We start from the raw sequence: 23,130 nt of genomic DNA, 5'->3' as shown, positions 1-23,130 counted from the left end.
CAATCTTCATATCTGATAACCATAGCAAGCAGTTGTCTGACAGATGTTTGAGTTGAAGGATGAGATTGTAAGTTTTTACCACTTATCTGTGTGTTTTGGAATAAACCACAGGTAGTGCTTTCACTCTGCATGAATTTGCATTCACCGCCCTGTAAAGGTTATTAAAAATGTAAAACCCCACAAACTGCGGTGTTGTTTTTCTAAGGCCTTTCCTCAGTGATATTTGTAAAACTGTGTACTTAATAAACTAGCATCTTCCACCTCTCAAGACTGACTAGTAGTTTCTAATATGATAGTCGTGTCAGAAGAGCTATCCCTCAAGATTCTTCTGATCAGAAGGGACTATTAGGATCATCTAGTAACAGACCAAAGAATTTTACCCAGAGATTCATCCATCAAGCCCATATCTTGTGGTTGAATTTGAGCATAGTGGTATAGGAAGGTGGCATGCAGGCTCAGCCTGTTCTTAGGCAGAAAAGGCTGTGTGATGGGTAACTGTAAAAGCTGGATAAAATTTGACATGATCCAGGCACTCACCAGACTGCATAACCATCCCTTTAAGTATAAAAATGCCATAATAAAACAAAGACAGACTGCAACTCCTGTGGTGCTAATAAGGACCTCCTGGATTATCTAATCTAATCCTACACACAAATTAAAAAGGATGACAAATCTAACATCTCATGCCTATTAATTAACAGATATACAAGATCTCCAGAAGGATTATGCCAAATAAAAAATACCCTACTAACTAGCCAAATATCTATCTTAGACCTTTTGTCCTTTAGGAAGCTGCTAGAATTTACACAGAAAGGTCAAATAAATAATATAAAATTTTCCAGTTTCACTTAATTAAAAAGGAACAGATACTAGCTGAGATACGTAATTAGTATCATTAATCTCAAATGAGTCCACTGGAAATCAGTAAAGTCCACATTAAGTGCTATGTTACTAGACTAAGAAGTCACATTTCTTTGCTTCCGTTTATAAAACAAATTAGCACTTCAGTATCTGTATCCCTAGTTAGGTTTCTTGGTATCATGTACCAATTACTGGGAATAAAAGATGTTTGGGGTTCCATAAAAATGTTGCGGTTTCTTTGGAGGTGCATCTTATTTGGGGTCTGATCCAGCCCTTTTTAGCAATGTTTTGAGCATGGTACTATCCGTCAGTCATTTGCCCAATAGCTCATCTTTGTTTCTTGCAGAGATGTTGGACATTCAGTTTCCCAATTAGTTATCTGACTACCCTCTGTATTTCACCCAATAAAGAAAGTTTTTGACAATCTTTGTCTTGTGTTGGATTGGGCTAAATACCAAACAGTATTAAGAATGATTGATGGATCTCTGGATTTCTTTGTTTATTTTGAACCTATCTGTTCGTTACCAAAATTTGTTGCTTCAGAATTTCATAAAACAAGTCTTTGTCTTGTTTTGTTTGGTTTTTTCCCTAGTCTTTTCTGTCTTGCTGAGTTTGATACTGTCTCACTTTTACTATTGTTCTGTCCAAAAGTTATCCTAATTGTCCAAACTATTGCCACAATATTCCATGGCCTACAAATCCTTTTAATATAGGCTCCAATAAAGGAAAGCTTGAATACTGTCCTGCTTTCCTAACTTGCAACCCTTATAGTTAACAATCCACAGTTACCAATGTCTTTCCAACAATAAGTCTAAACCACATCGCCACTTACAAATAAATCCTTTGTTTAAAAACAAATGTCCATTGCTTTGTATTTTTGGACCAGCTGGGAAAATGTGTAACCTATTCTCTTGGGAGATAAGATTTGTTTACCAGCTTTTAATAGCACTTCTTTTATCTTATAGTAAAATGCAAGACACTACAATTGTGGGTATAACTGGAGTGTTATCATTTCTATTACTTTGTTTTTCTCAGTAATATTTTTGTTGTATTCACAGTGTGCCAAAATTGAGACTAGGAGACCATGTTTAAACTCAACCAGATCCTTAGCTGGTGTAAATCGCCATGGAAGTCAATGGAACTATGCTGATTTACACCTGCTGAGAATCTAACCTTTACTTTAAACATAGTTCCAGCTAAAGAGGTTTATAACATGGTTTGATTCACTGTTTTAAGGCTATAATCACAGAACATAGCTTTTAAACATATTTTCATTTTAGTACTGGTCACAATAGTCTTGTTTACACTAAGAAAGTTTTACAAGAATTTCCCACTATTGCTGGCACTGGACAGCTACATGGGTAGGAGCATACATGTGTACCTGTGAGTACAATTTGGCCTTAAACTAAAGGGTTATCTTGATGGTATTTACGATGTCTTGGGTTTTGCAATCTGCATGTTTTTTATTTTGTTTGTTTTTGCTTTAATTCCTCATATTTCTAAATTAGGTTCTGTTGACAGTTAATCTCTCTCTCCTCTGTTCTTTTATATTATGCGGCACAAATTCACTGCAACTCTGTGAGTTTAAGGTTAGAAATTTTCCATTATTGACAACTTCACATGTTCAAATATCATGAGCAAGATCCTCTCCACCTTTCTCCTCCCTTCCCCCTCCCCCTCCCAATCATGAGAATGGCTTAATCATGAGATTTTAAAAAATGGGGCTCCTTCTGTTTACTTTCTGAGTTTTGAGCCTTTAGGGTTTACATTTTAAGCTTTTATCTGCAACCATCAAGTCAAAGAACATACTTTGTGGGGTTTGTTTTTATTTAAAAAATATCTCATGTAATTGTTACTCAGAGAGCTGAGACTTTAACGGAAAAAATATTATGAGACTCTCATTAAAATCATGACAGTTAGTAACACTAATTCTTTAATTTCCACCTCATCTGACCCAATCCCAACTGAAGCTTTATTGCCTATATTACACCACTCCGCTCTAGTCTCAAAGGATGAATTCAGCCATGAATTCCTGGCAGGAATTTTGTGCTATTGCTTGCTAAGATACTTCAGAAAATCAGCCTTCAGGTTTTTCATTTGTGTTTTGATTTTATTAATTAACCTATTCAGGTTCATTTTCAAATCAGCTGAGATCTAGCCTTGTGGGTACCATTAACATCACTAGGATGTGGTGTCGCATAAATCAAACCCCACGCACTGCTTCTGAAATGTACATGAGTATAAAAGAATCACAGAAGTATGAAGAACTGGCTAAGCAGAAGGCTACGGTTCCCATCAACCCTCTTCCCCTTGCAGGGCCTATTCCTCCTAGTCAGCTACATACACCTGCCACATATGCCACGGTTTTAAAAAAACAACTCAGAACAACATTCCTGAACTGGCGACATGTTTTTGGTGACTTGTCTAGTTTTTTATTTTAACATACCACTGTATCTAACTACACTTGCTTTATCAGTGATCAAAAGGCCTAATCAAGCAGTCCTGAGTCACTGACTTCAGGGGGAGTTGTGACTGAGTAAGTACTGACTTGGCGCAGTGAATGTAATGACAGGTCTCTGGGAGATAATGGTCCCACAGAGGGAGGGATGCAATGGATCAGCCAGAGTGCATGGCAATGTCAGATTGCTGTAAATTATTAACCACCTTCAGAAAAATTTGAATTTTAGAATCAAATAGGAGAGTCTCCCTCTAAAACAGCCTGTGTCCATTTCTGTCTGGGGAGGCTTGCAAGCCAGGCACCAGAGGTCTGTTACATTTTTGTACACATTGCTTCTTGGTTGGTGCAATGCAAAGAGCGACTAGAAAATTGAAGAAAAGACTAAGGGCCGGACTCTGCCACCATTACTTGCACGGAATGTTTCCTTACTCCGTATACATGGGACAACTCCAAGGCGAAAGGAACTACTCAGCGGGTTTAAGGGTGGCAGAATCAGCCCATTAAAAGTGAATATTAAGGACTGGCTCATTTTTAAACAAATCAAGAAACCATACCTGACTTCTAATTTTCAATCCCACCCCCTCTAACGAGCAAAATAGCTGTAGATTAAAAAAACGTAGAGCCATGTAGATGGTACGCCAAAGGCTGTGTCATACTTCGAGTATTAGAGAAATAAGTGTGGAAGGTGGACATTAAAATCTTCAAATAATTACTCTCATTGGGCGCTCAGGCTTTTTAGCATGCAGCCCCTGGTAAGGGGTGACGTGTGGGTGCACTGACCACAAGGAAGCACCAGGGAGCAATATTTACAGTACCTATCTGGGCTCCCTGCTTGCAGGGCCGGGGAGTTAATTCCCACACTCCTCGAAGGGGTCGTGCAATCTTCCCTCCCATTTGACCAGCCAGTTCTACTGCTCAATCCATTGAAGGACAGAACAATGGCCCTACTCCCCAATTTGTCCACCTCTTCTCTCCTCCGGATTCCTGGGTGAACACATTGGAGACACTCCCAGGGGCACCACAGCAATAACCGTGGCCAGTGTGTGGAAGTGTGTAGGTGGGAATAAAACTACACACCTCTGCACAGTCCCCGGAGAGCATGGCATAATCTAGCCCAGTGTACCCCTGATATTCCCTTGCCAAAGAAAAGCTCTGTTTTGTGAGGTTGTCATCTGGGATCAGAAACCTCATTAATGAAACAGGAGACTGTACTGCTGCTTCAGGAACTGTGACAACTTTAGTTCTAAAAGAAATTAAACTCTTAAAAGATTAGGTAGGGAACTTAAATAATAAGACTGTAAGATCTAATCTCAAGGTTATTGGATTTCCAAAATGCTTGTATGCCATGTCTGCTGTGAAAAATGAACTATTGGCCTTCCCCAAGCATGCTAGGGGAGAAGGCATAGAGAACGAGTCCACTTTCTGTAGCTATCAGCACACTGCTATCCCCAGAGATATGGCTGTAACATTCCCCAAACCTGCATACCATTAACCTCCGAAAATCAGTGGACCCAGCGATACCAAGGACCTTATTGGTTTTGCATCTCCATTGTATGTTGTAAACCAAGGACAGCACTGAATTAAAAACGTGAAGAAGGAAAAATCAGGTTTAGATGGGAAGAAAATAATTTATTTTGACAAAAAGATGGATGAAACCCCAATCAGCTAACAGTTTTCTGTAAAGTTCTGAAAATGCCAGGTGTTTCACAAGCGAAATAAAATCTACATAAATGTATGAAATGGAGCACTTTTAAATGGAATGAGTCCCCCTCCTCCACAGAGAGACTTAAATCCTGCCATCCATATTCAAACAAAAGTCCCAGTGATATGAGTTGATACCCAGTTTAGATTTAAATTGATTAAGGAGGGATTCATTTTTTATTTATCCATCATGGCATCCCTACAAGATAGTGTTAAGGTTGTTTGGGTACCTTGTCTATTCTTTTTCATGCCTTTCACATGTTCTGATTTCTTTACTTTAACATGATCTCTACATTTCAGGTTTGGAGTTCAGTTTGCATTGCTTGTTTTAGTGATAATTAGAGGATTGTTGCAATGGCTTCTTACCTCAAATTACTGATATATTCTATCATCTTTAACTCCAATTTAATTTTGTTTGTTTGTTCTGGGAATATATCTAAACTATATAGTGAGATTTTTTATATAGTGAGATCCAATTCCAATGAGAAACTTCTGTGTCTGTTGCAAGGGAGAAGGAGGAGGAAGTTGTAGGAAGCGAAGTGGGAAGCAAAGGCAAGCCAAGGGGAGGGAGAAGAGATGTTGTTGCCATTCCCCTAACATATGGAAATGTTCCTCTCCAAATAGTCTACTGGAGAACTATTTACGGGCCAACTATTCATACATTTAAAATCTGCAAAATAAATAGCAGAGCTTTATAAAATTATCAGCAAACAAAATGCTTTTGTAAGTCAATTTACTGTATGGTATGTGGTTAAAGCAAAAAAAAATCTGTAAACTAATATTTTGGCTAAATACAAAACTCTTTTCAGTGTTTACACCAACAGTTGTGACAGTGGGACTCAGCCAAGATATTTGTCTGCAGTTTCATCCTTAAGGCCTTCACTTCAGATTTACAGTTGAGGGATGTATGATTGTTTCAAATTTCTACTGTCTCCAGTCCCCAAAACACCAAAAAGTGTGTTTGTTACAGACTACAATTAAATTTGGGGCCAGATTCTGATCCTACGTTTGTAAATCAGGAGCAAACTCACTGAAGTCAATGGAGTTTATGCTTGAGTTAAATTTGTGGGACAGCAGAATCAGATCCTTAGGTTTTCAGTTAAACATTATAAATTCTATTAGAGCTATTTTACGTCTGGCACATATTTTTTTAAAATAAGTGAATCAAGATACCATACCACCAGAATCTTTTAAGTCAATTAAAAATATTCCAGATTCAACCACCAATGTCACTATCTCTGACAACTTCCTATGGATCTGACCCTCAGTATCTGTCACTCCCATTGCTGGCGCTCCTAACTTGCTAAGTTTGAGCCCTGGATAATAAAACCTAAATGAACAAAACTTCAACTGGCTCAAAGTATATGTCAATGGCTCAAAAGGATGTTTCAAAAAAAAAATACCAAAGGCCCACTTATAACTATGATTGCCAACATCTATTTCTCTAATACAACCAGACCCACTCTGTAAAACAACTGGCCATGCTGTTTTGTGTCATTTTGTCCTCCATATTGATATAAATTAAATACAAACCCAAGCAGCAAAGCCAGGATCTGAATTTTGAACTCCTCAAAAATCAGTGGCTTTTGGATTCAAGGTTTGATTCATAGCCCTCTCATGCAAAACGTCTGATTCTAGTTGTCCTGGGCAGAAAAGGGTACAACACCAGAACCTAATAACTCCCATGAAACAAAGTTCCACTATGTCAGTAGAAGAGCTCCCTCTGATGGTGATATTGGTAACTCACTTGCTGTGTAACAACCTCCTTAATAAAGATACAAAATGCTGTAAGAGTAAGATTAAATGTAAAATAAAATAGAAAAACTGAGATCCATGTGAAGCTAAAACTCAAGGAAATATTACCGAACAATGGAAGTAGTTCAGGTAATGGTTTGATACTAATATGGTATAACCCAGCAACCTAGGTAAGGAAATTATTGTGTATGTGTTAAATGTCGTATTTAACCTAAGGTTTCCCTTAACTGTCCCTGCCCTCTAAAAATCTTAAAATGGAATCCAAAGTTATGGTGCAAGGCACCTGACTTGGTATGATCAGAATATACAACCAACCAACCAACTGCTGTGATTGACTGAGCATCTCTACTGAGCTTGGAATTCTTCAGTGATTCATTTGCTTTTTACAGTCATATCTGAGACCAAATAAAAGTAAAAACTAGAGTTGATCAAATGTGATTGCTGTAAATTTTGTCTTGTTTTCAGCAAATAATCACACACATGTTTTCATTATTTGACCAGCTTCCTGGGTGGATGAATAGCACTCTGCAAATAATATTCATGGTGAACATGTTTTTTCAGAATAATTTTTTCCATTATTCATTTCACTCTAGTTCACTCTATAGTCTTTAAATACCTCTTAGTGAATTTCTAACTATTCACATCCAGATCATTGTGAAAGGTAAGTTATTGATGGGAAGTACAATTTATAGGGAATTACTATAAATATAATCTTTCAGGGATGTCCCTCACTTAAGATCTACATTTACCTTGCAGTCCATGCACACTTTTCATTCCCCTCTTATTGTAAATTATTTATATCAGAAATACTCAGTCATAAAGCTAAGGTTATAGAAAATACTAATTTGTTGAATATTTGAAATACATTTTTTTTCTGCTTCACATTTAAATCTCCATAGTTTGAGGGACTAGCGATCCAAAAGCATGATCAGTAAGGGTATTTGAAACAAGTTTTTGTCCATAGTACACCGTCTCACAGGTGGTTGTAGAACAGTACTGAGGATTTGGGAAAGGTCTTAGAAAAATAATCCTGCAAGGATTTCTACAATTTATGAGGCTATGAATATATTTTTATGCAAAGTGAATATACTGCATGCATTTTATTCCAACCTCTGTAACCAGACCTAAACTAATTAAAGAAAAATTTGACCTAGAACTTACCACTCATTATGGTTTGGTTCCCAATTTTACATTTTAGATAAAACCAGAGATTTGCTTTTTATTCATTATTCTTCATTACTAGTTGGCATCTGACTTTTGTGCGTGAAAGAGGACTGGCTGTTCTCCCTCACTTAATTTATCTAGGCCAAGTTGAAACATCTGGTCATTATTATAAGTCCTTATAGATATATTGGTTAGAGGTTCCCTGGCCAGAATTGGAAGAAAGAATTTTAAAATCCTCTTTATCTCTCATTTTCAGAGTAAAGAGGTGCTTCTTTGGAGACTGAATACAGTTCTGTACATATTTTTACATTCAAATCTTAAAATTATCTTGTGCATTCCTGACTATAAAAATGTAATAGAATATGAAGCCATTTGTAAGCAAATATTTCACAGTAACACCTGAACACTAATGCAATGAGATTGTAGCCGTAGAAACCAATTGGATGGACTGTCCATTACAAACAAGTTGGGTTTGTGCTTTTTCATAATCAGGTATTTGCTGCTTTGGTTCACTGTAAAATGTCCCCTACCCCCACCTCCTCCCCCCTGTCTTCTCAGCTCTTTTTCTTTATTTCAACTTTAAATTGTTCTGATGTTGCAACTCAACTAGAAAAAATCTTGAATGCTCTCCAGGCATGTCTTTTGTATATGCTAAAAGCACAATGTAAATAGAGCCATCTATGAAACGGCAATCATGTTTTTTTGAGCATGTGTTAGTGTTTCTTGTATCCTAAATATAAATATACACAGCACTGGATTTCTCTTTCATCCTAGTTAGATTTTGTATTCAAGCCTTTGTCAACTTTCATCTTCAGATATCTGACTTTCCCCACTGCAGCTGCACCTAAATATTTTTAGTGAATGATCTGTTTAATCTATGTACAGATGAAGTGTAAACTCCGAATTCATCTGTGTCTGCAAAATTCTTGGTTTCATCTTTTTATTTAATATATTTCCCAGGTAGCCAAAACAAGTTGGCTGAATGTGTAGATGCTTGAGTGTGACAAAGCTATGGAAAGACTGTCTCTATACATTTAAATTTTGGAAAAATTCTGTGTTTTAAGGGCTGTCGCTGTGAATGTATTAACTTGAAATGAAACTTGCTGACATGCTGTAGGTTGGGCAGTCAAGATAAACTGACATTTCTCTACACATACCTCATACATGTCTTCCTGAAGATTCTCATTTACCATATCCCACATACGGCATCAATCTAACTGGAGTCTTTAGAAAAGAGACCTTTCTAAGCACCCAGATTTCAGTGGTCAGCCTCAATTATTCAGGTTAGTCAGATGTTATGCACATCCTTGACTGCTAGGACTTTCACAGCAACGGCAGGAAGAGATCATGGAGCCCAGGCCATCACCACTTGAGCTAAAGGAGGGTCTCTTGAAAGGAAGGATGGTCCAGTGGGTAGGACGGTAGTCTGGGACTTAGGAGCCCGAGTGCAAGCCCCACCTCTACCACGTGCTTCCTATGTGACCTGGCATAAGACACTTGGTCACAGTTTCCTACCTATAAATGCTTCCCTTTCTCCCAGGGGTATTGGGAGGAGATATACATTAAAAGATAGACACTCAGATAGTATGGTAGTAGGGACACAAGTACCATATCTAGATAGATTATACACTATTGAAATATAAGCAGACTTGGAAGAATTCAACTTTAATTCTTTTATAATTGCAGATATCAATGTTTTTAAGCATTTTTCTCTTTTATCTATTTTAAATGTTTACAGTTGTGGGAAATTATGGGGACAATATTTAATGACCATAGATGCTGAATTTCAAAAAGTTAAAGCTTCATAATCTTTAAAACACAAATTGTCAACATTGTGTCCAAATATACAAAGTAAATATCCTTAAAACAAAGTTCTCAAGAAAATTTTCCTTACTTTGCCTATCCCGTATAGTTGATTATCTATGAAAACACTTTTTCATCAGCTTGTGTGGTGAAATGGATGTTTATTGATAAAAATCTAATCCTTCCATGCCTAAAGTCTATAGATGAGCAGTTCAGATTCTAACCAGTAGAGGTCACTGGTAGGTGGGCACACTAGCCATTGTATAATAGTACCAGAGGGGTAGCCTACAGAACTCTGGTTGTTTTTGCTGTATAATAGTAATTATTCAGAAAACCTGTCAGAATTTAGCTCTCAAGTGCTATGTATATGACCTCACTTGGACTGCTAAATCATGGAATACATCCCCACTTTGTTTATATGGTAAACTCTCACTTTGACTAGTATTCCATCTACTAATCATCTCCTTTTTATGCCATTACATTCTTGGCCCCAGTTTCCATTTGCTCTCATGAAACAAACAGATGTGTTGTCCAGCTCTTTTAATGACTGTTAGAGTGGCTTTACCGAACAGATGCTAAAAGAGACTAATAAGCTTCCCAAACACGATCAGTCTAGATGAGGAGCTACCTCAGGGCCTAGTGGCCTCATGGCAGCCCCTCACCTCAGTTTCCAGTCTTGGATCCCCAAATAAACTCCACACAGGTCTTTTCCAAAGCAGTCGCAGCAGCACATTTTAGGGTCTGGTTTATTAATCTGAAGTTCAGAACTAAACAAAAATGTCTTCCCTCCAGCAAGGTATAGCCCAAACTCCCCTGCTCTGGTCAGAGTCTTCCTTGTCTTATCAGGCTACTCCCAGCCCTTCTTATCTGCAGTAATTCCCTAAGTCTCAGGGTCTTTCCTACAGGACCTCTCACTATCGGCAGTCTCACTGCAGCCTCCTGAGCATCCCCCTTACTGCAGCCACCTCTGACTTGTTCTTCATAGAAAATTGCATGATTCCCCTCAGGTGGGGCTCAGTCTGTAATCAGGGTTGGCTTGGCTCCAGGATCTCCGGGCGAAGGGCAAGCCACCCTGTTACAATCATATACTGAAGGAGCAAAGGAAATAGCATGCTGCATTATAGTAACTGCACGGGCTTGTTCCTTTTGTATTGATGATTTTGAATAAACTGTAATTGAGCAGTGACTAATACAGAATACAAAGCCTCTCTCATTTCCCCTGTATAGGTCATGTGCATAACTTTTTATATTCATAATGAATAATAATCCCGTAAGACTGTCTCTCCAAGGATCTCAAAATGCTTTGACAAACTATTAATTTACCTACCTATCCGGGTTCTTTGGGAGGCTGCATGGTTCAGTAGATAGGACTCATGATTCCCACTTTAGTGGCATAAGTTCTATTTCTACCTCTGACCTGCTGTGTGATTTTTTTTTTTGGACAAGCGTATGACCCCACAAATAGCTGTGAATCAAACAGGAGTAGTTTTATTTGAATATCTTGCACCAGCTCCTAGTTACACTATAATTATATCTATTTACAGTTGGGAAACCCAATCCTGTTCTTAAATAACTTGCCCAGTCATAGAGTTGATAGTAGAGCTGGGAATACATCCCAGAGCACTGGCTTCTGGTAGCATGCTTTAATCATTTTGCTATGCTCTTCATTAGTGTCTTATTTTGTTATGCAGTTGTAGTCTCATTTTCCTTTCTTGTCTTTATCCGCCAGTTTTTACCAGATGACCATGTTCTTAAAAGAAACTTTCTGAAATCCCCCTCTGTCTTTCCAACTTTACATCCCATTTAATCCTTTTAGTTCTCACCTTAACTAGTTCATGAATCTTAACATGAGCTACTCAAATACAGAAATCTTATTTCACATTTAAATCTAATCTGCAATTTGGTAACCTTGACTTAATAAACTGGAGCATGCTTAAGGAAATGAGATTGAGATACCAGCTTATTAGGTTTTATATCATCAGCCCTCTTATAAGTAGTAATATGGCAATTAATTTATGTAGAAGAAATGTCAGACTGTTCTACATTCTTTGTACAGTCACAATTGGTCTCATATAGACAACTACCTTTATCCCCAAGTCTTTTTTTTTTTTTTAAATCTTCTGTAAAGTTCTGAAATGAATGGCGCTATTTAGTATGTATTAGATGTTTGGGGAATTCTTACTATCTTTACTTCAGACATCTAAATAAATATGAAAGGTTCATTTTGGGAGGAGGTAGAATCATCACATTCAATCTTTTCCACTTCAAAATCTAGTCCTCATTATTCACCACCACCTCCTAGCTTTCTCATTTTCAAATCGTGCTCCTCCCCTGCCCAGAACTTTTGAGACTATTCTAAATGGGCTGGATTTTTTCCACTGGCCCTGGTTGAGCTGCATCATTTTTTTGCATCTTAACAGTACTCTAATTTTCTTCCTAATTTCATGCAATGAGTATTTTGGAGTTGATAGAAATAAATGACTAAATCCAGTCTTCCCATTATGTCCTATTAGACCATATGGTTGGCAACTATAGGAAATAAAAATAGACATGATTAAAATCTCCCATGCTCTCAAAGCTTTTGCCTCCTCCATCCCACATTGTGTCACTGCTGTCCTCCCCACAATACTTGCATCCACAGACTGACCTCTTCAAGATTACAATGGAGCACATAGGACCAAATCCTGATCCCACTGAAGTTGATGATTAACCTCTCATTGACTTCACTGGGACCAGGATTTATACCTTAATAGTGAAGTTTTAATGGAGCTGGATAAAGGGCCTAATCAAGGGAGATGTTAGAGTTAATTCCACGGCATTGGGTGGGTGTTGAGAATCTCCTATGACCAGCCCCTTGGTTTCCATGACCCACTGAGAATAAACAAATCTCATTCATTTGGGGGCGGAAGGAGAATAGAGTTTGTTCTTCATTTCTTTAGTGACATGATTTTAGCATATACTCTATTATTTGTGGCCTCTTCCGAGAACACTTCATTATAATCTCCTTACAAAACAGGAGACTTTATAGCACAGCCATCCTTCTGTGACAGAAATTCTCTCTCTCTTTTTTTTTTAACCTTCTATCCATTTAGAAATTTCAGAATAATTTATTTGGTGATAATTCTATGAGTCAATTTAGATTACAATCCTTGCATTACAGTATCTGCCACTAAGCAATGAGAAAACCCAAAACACTATAACGCTGTATTAATAAAGACTTGGAATTAGAGATGGGATCAAGTCATAAAATTTGGACCCAAACTCCCCTGAAGTTCAGAATATTGGGTCAGGCTCAGCTGAGCTCAGAATTTGAATGAAGAGAGGGGGCTATGGAAAAGTCAACATGTCTTTCAGTTTTTCCAAATGTTCTCTGTAGGTAAGCCTCATCCTCACCCTTGCTTCCACCTCCCATTCTCTTTCTACCCCCTCCATAAAAAGCCCTCCAGGTCTAGGACAAAAGCTTCCAAGGTATCCTCCAAGCAGAAAGGGAATAGCCAGACAAGTAGGTGAACTCTGCAGCTAGAAATCACTGTCTGTGTGCGTCTTCAAGCAGGAGCCTGGGAACCAGTCTATGGCTAGTCAAGAGAAATCTAATGCAAGACTTTATTCCACCACTACTCCTCCTGTTTTAGGATCACCATCCTTTGGAGAATCCAGAATTAATCTAATGCTTTCTTCAATTCAAAATCCAGGGGGAGGTGGTAGATTGAACATGCACTCACAATTAATTGTCTTTTTGTATTGAATGCCATTAAGTTCAGATCTTGAATTTGAGTCCCAGATCCCCAGCTGCCTTCATCATTCCAAGAATAGCATCTCACATTTTGCAACCCAATTCCCATTTAGATTCTAGCTCTTTGTCTGCCTCCCTTCACCACCAACAATACACCCCTCTTCCCACCATCCAAAAGCCCACTTGCTGCACTTTGAGGAGACTTCCAGCCGCTTGCTCACATATCTGGGTAAACCATCCTTTCCACCCACTCCCTCCAATGTTAAGGGAAAATGTCAGATTAGAGGCTTTCCTTTGTGAAGTGCCATTTTGAAGCAGAAGTCTGATCAGACTGAGAGTCATGTATTAGCTGCTGAGTGGTGGAAATGAAACTTGTTAACAGCTCTGCTGTTCCTCACAGGAAGAAAAGTGTCCCAGTGAGATTCAACCAAGCTGATCTTTCCTAAAGACAATTATATGATGCAAATATTTATAAAACACACATTTCTTCTGCATCCTTCAATATATTAAAACAAATACTGTGTTTTCATGAAAGGTTGAACAAATCCTGCTCATTAACTTCTTTTTACTCTAGCTGCTGTTGAATGGGGAATTAGAGGGATGCTTTTTATGTTGAACACTGACTTGGTCAGATACGGTTTTTGCTATACCCACGTTGGCTCCAACGACCAATAGCTTTACATGTAAACTCCAGTTGTGTGGGATAAGCAGGTCCCTACCACATACTATGTTCCTATTTCATTAAGCAGTTCATTAAGCATTAATGCCCACTACAGACTGTATCATTCCCTTCTGTCTGATGTCAGCTGCAACTCCTTCCTACCTTTACGGGAGAGGAGGAAAAAGCAATCTTTTTGTACTAAATAAGATGAGTGCTGGTTTGCAAGAGCAATAATTATAATTTGTGCGCACACAAAAAAAGCAAGTCCTTATAAGGATTTTCAGGTGACAAAACACAAATGAAAAAAAAAACCCATATAATATTGGCAAGCTTCCAGTTTGATTAATAGCATTCTGCTTATCTCAAATACCCTCCCAGAACTTTCACTTATTTTTCTTCACTTCCTGTCCTAAACTGTTGTGTTTGAGCAGCTTCTGCTTTCCTGTGTCTGCATTTCAGAGGTGAGTGAAATTGGCTCTGTTGTGAATAAAGGTTTGGGGATCCTTTAGGTCAAGGGTGCTATATAAATGGAAGATTTATTTGCCCCTTCAACATATAAGAACTCAGGTCATTTTTCCCCCATCAGCCATTCTCTAATAAATATCAATTCATCTCAGTTAAAGAAATACATGGCCCAGATTTAGAACAATTTTTACAGATGAGCCATTGGACTGCTTGGCTGAAAATATAAATGGGTAACAGACAAGTGATCATAAATATCTTGCAGATCCCACCCATTGTGAGCACTAAAGAATTGCATGAAGAAAGTTTTCTTTGACTGATTTGTATGTATGTTTTTTTACATACTGATCTTCTGCTTTGTTCATAGGAGCATGGTCCTGCATTTTTATGTGCCCCAAAACTCCCACTGGCTTCCCATTGTGGTGAAAAATACAGGATTGGACCATGGAACTGGTACATTTCATACAGCTAGATAGTTACATTGATATCTGCCGTGAGCAAGAGGCAGTATGTAGCTGAGTTGCCCCAGCAGCAGAAGGGAATTGTGACTCCATAAGTCCTTGTTCCAGGAAGGGAATCAATCTGTTACTGGGCATAGCATAAGATCATAAAGAAAGAGAGGTATTATTCTGTTTTTGTAGGGAGTAGGCTTTCAATGCCCAGAGTCTTCATATGAAGATCCATCTCATACTTCCAGGAGGAGGCAATCCAACACCCTGCTATCCAAAGGCAGTTCTAATCATGTCCATAATTTATAGCCAATCATGAAAAGTTTTCAAGATGAGGACAACTAGGGAAGTACAGAAATGAACCACAATGCTGTACAACTGCAGAGTCAAAGAGGATTTGTCTAACATCTAAGCAGTGTTTAGATGCTACGCTGATAATACCTGTAGCAGATTATTTCACCATTCACCCACTCCCACTTCCTGAAACCTCAACTGCACTGACTGGCATAGAAACAACAGAATGCTCACACCCTTCCTCTGTCCGCTACTTTGCCTTCACCCCAATCTGTGGCTCATTTTGGGGGCCTCTTTATCCCTGTGTAATGTTGTAAGAACATGTCACAATCTTCCCTTAATTAGTGCCAGCAGTCCTTGCCCTAAATCTTACTGTTTTATGTTGCCATATATTCTGGGCAGTGGTACAGTGGAAGCTCTCAGCGTAGCCATGTTTTGCAGCAGGAGGCCAACATTACTATTATGTCAGACACAGCTGAGGTGTCTTTTGAATTCTTGTCCATTGGTTAGTAAAACATGAGCTGAAGAGACTTCTGCAACCATAAACTGGGATTTATCCACTCAAAATGCCTTCTGCGTTGTGTTTACCACGTCTTGTCTACTACTTGTCTAAAGGCTGAGCTATCTCTTTTACAGATACTGTCATGGCAACCGTTTTTTGTTGTTGTTTAGCCTTCCTATCATTCATTTCAGTCATGGTTTTATAAGTCCCACTGACCATGTTAATAGCTTCTGAGTGTGACAACCTGTTAGCATTGTTGCTGCATTAGCCTCGCCTAACAGTAATTAAACTGATGGCAAAATTGCAGCATTTTGATGGTTATAATTATGTCTATGCAGTAGGGAGATGAGTGGCTCTTCTCTGCAGAGTCCCCATCAGGACCAGCCTCCGTGGATTCATCAGCACCATTCAAATCGCAGCATTTGTTAACATTTGCTACTCAGAGAGAGCTATGATTCAACAGATTTTCTCTATAGTTAGTCTAGGGAAAAACCATGCCAACTGTTGGCAAATATTGATATTTTAATTGTCCACTGACCACCGCTAGACCAATGTGCCGCCATCCAGTGACCACAGCAGGAATAATTTTTTTCCCTCAATGTTCAGAGCACAGAAAGTCTGAGTTTGATCTAACTTACACTGGATTTTATATTGGTATAAATCCACTTTCAAGGGAGGCTTTGCTCCTGATTTGCACGAATGTGGATAAGATCAGAATCTGGATCACATCCTCATAAACACTGATAAAATGGGCCAGATTCCTGGGTCTGGCTAAGCTGTGTTGGTGCAGGACTCAGGGATAGATAGAAAGGAGATTCTCTGAGCCAGCATTCTGCTTCCCCAATTCTGGGGCCTCCTAAAGGCCTCAAGGCTCCTCTAAGTTATACCACCAACATGAACATTTCACCAGCCAGAGACCACTGGAGCACAGTTCATCTTGGCTATGTCCCCACCCTGCTGGTGGGAGCCAGGAGTGGGTGGCATAGAGTTTGCTACACCAGCTTTATGACACTTGGGATTTCCCTACAGAAGGAAAATCTGTAGCTGCCCCATCAGGGCAGCTTTCTGGATGTTTTGTTAGGACAGAGGCTGAAGATCTGGCCATATATATGGATTTTATGTATGTATTTATCTATTTATTTAGGCTAAATTCAGGTAAATACTGTGTTAATATTACCCAACTGCCACTTTGTTCCTCTCAAACCTTTGCCTTTTACCATTGATTTTCCTTTTAAGTTTCAGTTTGATTGACCCTGTAGTTTTTCAAATGAAAAGCAAGTAGCCTTTTTTTTAGCTTTAAGGAGCTCCATCAATAACTTCCGTACTTTCAACCTTATTACTGTGGAGCAGACACTCAATAAACATAGCTGTTTTGTTTTCCTCCCCTGTTATCCATTCATCTCTTGTGTATTTTCATTACAGATGGGCAGAGTACAAATACACACTATCCTCAGGTACTGCCAAAATACCTGCAGAGTGAATCATTCAACTTGCCTTGTGCCCAAAAACTGTTTGGGTTCCTGCAGATATTCCCACTGGAATGAATACACCAATTCGGCTGAGACTCGCCAACATGTAATGAGGTTTCCCAACTATTTACTGTATGTAGAGTATCGCCCATATTACAAAGCATTTGATCAACTCAAGGCTCTAGGGCAACGGCAAACTGAGGCCTCACATGGGATAGTAAGTAGTGCTGGAGTAGCAACTTCAAGGTTAGGTAAGTCTCACTTCTTAACACCTTCCCATTGCTGGAAATTGAGCAATTTTATTCTATACCTGTAGCATTTGCTCTGTTGTGTAAATAGAAAGCCAAAGGGGATATATTGTCTATATCTGTGTTTTATTTATCTTACTAATGACTTACTCTCTCTGAGATGGGGAGTTGCTTCAAATTCCCGTGAGAGAGTTGAGGATTCCTTCTTTTTTCTCCCCCTTTTACAGCTCCACCCTATAGATGCCTTGCGATCACCACCCTTCCAGATGAGGAAGACTGGAAGGGTTGCTAATTTAATGGCTGGTGCACTGCTGAGCCAAACCAAACACTCCCTTCCAACAATTGCTGGGGATTTCAGGGAATGAGTATGCTGCCCTCATGTTATTCCTGCCAGCCTACGGAGCGAATGACCGTGCCCAGGAATAGCTATGCTGCTACCTTTTACTTTAGTCTTTGGAGGTTTTCTTTCGGGGCAGGGCTGCTTATGCTATGTGTAGTTGGCTTTACTAGTTGGTTTGTGTTTCAGTGCTTCTGTTTGTGGCCATTCTCTCCTAGGAGTCTGTGTGCGAATGGATATTTAATTGAGTATCTGAATTTACATGTTGAAAACATTCTTTGTGAGATGTAGCACTTTTGAGACCTGGGTTTATCTTAAGAGTTTCTCTGCACATGTGTGCAAGCACTCCCTTAAAGGTGACTGTGTTTGTAATATACTTACACTGTATCTAAGTGAGTAATTAGATCCTGATAATGGCTGAAAAGCTGATTTTATGTATTCAGAGCCTAATGTATTGTTTGATGGAGCACAAAAATGCATAAGAACCACGTGGAGAAAACAGAAGAGGACTGGTAACATTAAGGAGTATCAGAGAAAATGAGGGGGGGTTCATCAGTGAGTCCTTCAGTGACTTTGAATGTACCACAGGAAAGGAAAGAGGGAAGCTATCGTGTAGAACCCAGTAATCAAAGTATGGGGCTGAATGACAGCAGACAGAAGAGTAAAAAGATAATGTGGCCAGCTTAGTAGTAGGACAAAATATGTCGCCAGATTCATAGGCTTGCAACACTGTAAACCTTGAAATGAGAGGCCAGGGATGGAGAATCAAGTGCAGTGTTGGGATACCAAAGAACATAGTCCAGCTCAGCTCTAGATATCGGAAGTAATTAGAAACAGGAAGGGTATATTATTAGTACTTGTTTGTTTAGCACCAATAAGATGCTTGGTGTTGTACAAACAGAAGTATAGTCCCTGGTCGTAAGAGATTGAAGAGAGATTTCATAGTAGGATGCATAGTATGGCCTTTTGTAATGACCTGAAAAAAATCAAATAGTGGATTGCCCAGCTGAGAGACATCACAACAAGAATAGCCAGATGAGAGAAGGGGCTGGGATCCAAACAGTAAAGGATCAATAAAGAGATAGAATTGGGATCCTGAGACACAAGTACTGAGAAGTGTATATAAATCACATGAGCTGGTCAAGAGGAAATAATTTTGGAAACACCACCTCCACTCTTACTAGTTATTTTTCACTGAAAGTCATAATCCACTGTCTGTGACATCATACTCCTTTACACAGGAACCAGCTACACTATCACAAACATAGAATCTGTTTTGACTTCAGATGGGAGGAAAACAACACGAGAACATGAACTCTCAACACACAGCAATCTTATTTTGGTGCCAGTGTCGTCCTTAGCAATAGAGAAAGGAGAAAAACAATTACAGAAAATCACTAATATATAAGCCATCATCATTTCTGAAATAGAAAGAAAAGTGTTTCTTAAAAGAATCCGGATTGTATCATCTACTCTCTAACAGCTCCTCGGAGAGAAGAAGGGTTATCGAGGGACTAGGGGAGCAAATATCTAACCTCAATCTTAAAAAAAAAAAAAAAAAAACTGGAAAGGAGTCAGGAAATTATACACAAGTAGGGGTGATCTCAGTGGTAAATGAGAGTTTACAGAAATTAATAGAGGATGATGTCATACAACAGCTGGAGAAGTTTGAGCTGATTTTTAAAAAATAGTCTGGAATTTTTTTTTAATAAAGTGGAAAAATCTTACCTGACAAATCTCCTAGGAATTTCCGTAGCATATCATGGAGGAAGCAAGAAAGGCTGACATAGTAGATGGATAATATCTGTATCAATATAACAGCCTACTAACCTTAAAGTCAGTGAGTAAAGGACAGAAGGGCACAATCCTAGAATGGATAAGCGACTAATAAAATGACTAGGCACAGACTGAGATGCAGACTTAAGCGCTGTCATGAAAATTAACCAGCCCAGAAACAAAAGCTACTCGCATGTCCTATACATGAGGATGTGGAAATAATATTATATTTACAGGCAAAAAACAAAAACTACTCACCCAGGCTGAGCTGGAGAGTAGAATTTCCCAAGGCTGATCTAATGGTAAACACCTTTTGAGTAAGGAAGGTGCTAAGTGAAGTTCCACAGGGATCATACTCCTTAATCTGTACATGAATGATGCAGTCTTGCACTGTGAGGCTGATCTCTAGAAAGACTTTGGAGGTTCGAGTCAGACCAGGGACAATGAAAATAGGAAATACATGGTAGGGAGGGATTGCTGGCTTGCTTTCAGCGGGTACAAGAGCAGAATTCCCTATTGTATTCTGACTCTTCTATTCGCTATTCTGCACAGCTGAGTCCTTACTGAAAATGAGCTCATGCTTGGGGCTTGGGCCAACCAGTGTCCACGGGGCTTGGTGAGGTGGCTCCAAATTACATATTGCATTTGATCTGAGAAGTAACCCTGGTCTAGGTCTAGTGCAATACCCAGGCGATGCAAAGGGCTAATGTTAGGGTTGGACCTGGCAAATGGCCCCAGGCTAGTGTTAGGCTTGGAGCTGGGATTTGCCCTAGGCTAACGTTATGGTTGGAGCTAGGCTATGTATGACTCAGGCAAGGATTGGGTTTGGTCTGACACCTAACCCCAGGCTGGTGATATGGTTGGAGCTGCAGTTGGCTGGCAGCCCTAGACTAGCAGTACAATTGGAGTCAGGAGATGACACAAGGGTAGAGTTATAGTTGGGGTCAGCAGGTGGTCCTCATCCAAAGGCTGGATTTTGATCCAACAGGTGCTTTTGAAAAGGCTTAAGGTTGAAACTGGCATGTAGAGTTTGGGTTCAAAGCAGGAGGTGGCCAAGGGCTTATTTTGAATTGGAAATGATGGGTGGCTGCAGGCTTGCATGTAGGGTTGGGGCCAGCATGTGGCCCCAGGCAACAGATAGCCCAAGGCAACTCCCCCCTCCAGCCCTAAGGTTACGATTGAGAATGGCATGTGGCTTTGAACTGCAGATAATTTGGTCTGACAGGTAGCCCCAAGGTAGGACTAATATTAGCGCTAGGAGGCGGCAAGGGCTTGACATCAGGACTGGAACACTATTTTAGGAGTGTGGGTCTACTTCAATCCTTAACTTCCAATAAAATACTAACTGTTTCCTTGTGAAATTCTTAGAAAGGGGAAGTCACAGAAAGGTCTCTGATAGAGCAGGGTGAACTATTCATAGTACATAATTATTTCAACAACTTTAGTCCTTTTTCAACTTGCAAATTATCCAAGGAGAGACTTCAGTTTTGATGAGTTTTTAACACCAATTCTAAGATTTACGGTGCGTGGGCAGAGCCCTGCACCACAGGGGATCTCCACTGAAGACAATGAGGCTCCACATAGGCAGCAGAGTCCTCCTATGTAAAATATTTTACAGGATTGGGACTTACTTCATTTTTTAAGTTTGACAATCAGTTGTCCTTAACCTGAGTTGGTTAGATTGGATATGAGTTTGATTGGCTAAGCAGATCACATGTTCCTTAATTGGTTGACCATAACTCCTGAAAATCAAGTTTTTGGCAAAATATTCAAGTTCATGAGTTCATGTCATTCTTTTTGTAAACATCCTCTAACATTTGTTTCTGCAAACATCCTTGCCAGTGTACTTGCTCACCAAGATATTCGCTAAAAACAAACACCCAATGAGCACAGACACGGGGGAAGCAAATTTTCATTCTAAGTGACTATTCATGGCAAAATGTTGCAGCATTTACCCAGGTCTGCTTATTTGTGACTTATACATACAACGTGCTCTACTGACAGATTAAATACATCTGTCTGAGCTCAGCAAATGTATACTGATTTCCTGGAATTCTCTGGTGAGTTTCCAACACTTACTAGTCTTGGAAGTTCTGTAGCTGATTTTGTTTACCAAAATTATTTTCTTTCCTCCCTCATTAAGAATGGCCACAAGAAAAGATTCACAAAGGTCCTCTCCCCGTGACATCTCTATTGCCAAATCAGCTGTAGTAAACATTGGCCCAGAGAGTGCTCTACTTTTTGCCTCCAATTGCTGTGTGTTTTAATTGTGAAATGTAGTATCTATCAAATGTGAATGGAATTTCATTTCAATAAAGCTCATTAAAAAGAGATGAGAAGGGGAGGAAACGGAACAACCTGGGGAAATGGTTAATACTATGTCCTGCGGTTGTAAATGCACCTTCCTCTGCCAATCTCCAAAATAGCAAATAGGGCAGAAAATATTAGCATAATGGCCCAGTCATTCTGAATCATATATGAATAAAATCAGTTACTCTTTACTCAGATTTAGTCAGTTATTTTATAGTATGAGGCAATATAAAACCTGTTTTTCAACACTAAAGCCAGGTTTTGCCAAAAGGAGAAATAATAATGGCTGTAGTGTTGGTCTAATGGATTCCTAGGAGGGGTAATTGGCCCAGTTTATTAAGTTGTTATATTTATTTATTTAGGGGTGGGGTTTTTTACTCCTTTTTAAATAGTATGCAACATGTTCAAAGGGAAAACTGTGGTATAAATTAAATCACATATATTCTATTGTAAACTTTGCTACCTGTTTTAATTAACCTTTACACACAAGTATAGTCAACTTAGCCATATGGCAACTTATTACCTTATTAATGTAAGTCTGATGTTCTCATGTAAAAGCTATCAATGATAACAGCTTTAAAAAAAAAGATACTCCTAATGCCCCCAATTCTGCACACAGGCAGACCTCTGCATCTATTCAGGCCCTATTGACTTCAGTGGGATGCTGTGCCGGCTCCAGGGTCCAACACACACATCCTGTTGTAGGATCAAAACTTAACTTCTCACCATCATCTGGGTTTCCCAATGCATGCTTTGCTGTCTGTCTAATAGATTGTGCACATTGTTGCAGAGACGGTATCTTCTTTTATATCTTGTAGAGCATTGAACACATTGTTAGTGCATACCAAGTAAAAAAGTAATTTCTTGGGAAAATAAGGGAAAGTGGGACAATTATTTATACAGATAGGCACTTGGTGGGATTTTCAAAGGCTTAGCTGCACAGGCATTTTTGAAAATACCACTGGACGCATATTTGCATCTTTAGGCACCAGAATACCTTTTAAAATCTGGCCACACACAAATATCCAGAGTTACCAAGCCAATCTCTGACTATTAGAGGTCAGAATGAGACAATATTGGGGCAGATTATCCCGCATCTACTGACTGAGGGTTTCTGACACCTTCTTCTGAAGCACCTGGTAGGAGC

The 23,130-nt window shown here is 39.2% G+C and overlaps 1 long non-coding RNA gene across 1 annotated transcript in view; it reads left to right on the top strand.

Moving 5' to 3' along the window:
* The window catches only part of LOC137165567 (uncharacterized), a 48,880-nt gene extending 26,108 nt beyond the window's left edge, over nucleotides 1-22,772 (top strand). The window contains exons 3-4 of the long non-coding RNA XR_010923424.1: nucleotides 17,266-17,563; nucleotides 22,603-22,772. This is a non-coding gene — a long non-coding RNA (uncharacterized lncRNA). The remainder of the gene's footprint in view (nucleotides 1-17,265; nucleotides 17,564-22,602) is intronic.
* Nucleotides 22,773-23,130: the final 358 nt, after the last annotated feature.

This window comes from Emydura macquarii, unplaced genomic scaffold (genome assembly GCF_026122565.2).
Source record: "Emydura macquarii macquarii isolate MOO-44397 ecotype Brisbane River unplaced genomic scaffold, CSIRO-AGI_Emac_v2 contig_2768, whole genome shotgun sequence".
NCBI classification, from domain to species: domain Eukaryota; kingdom Metazoa; phylum Chordata; order Testudines; family Chelidae; genus Emydura; species Emydura macquarii.
This window is presented reverse-complemented; position numbering and strand designations above follow the sequence as displayed.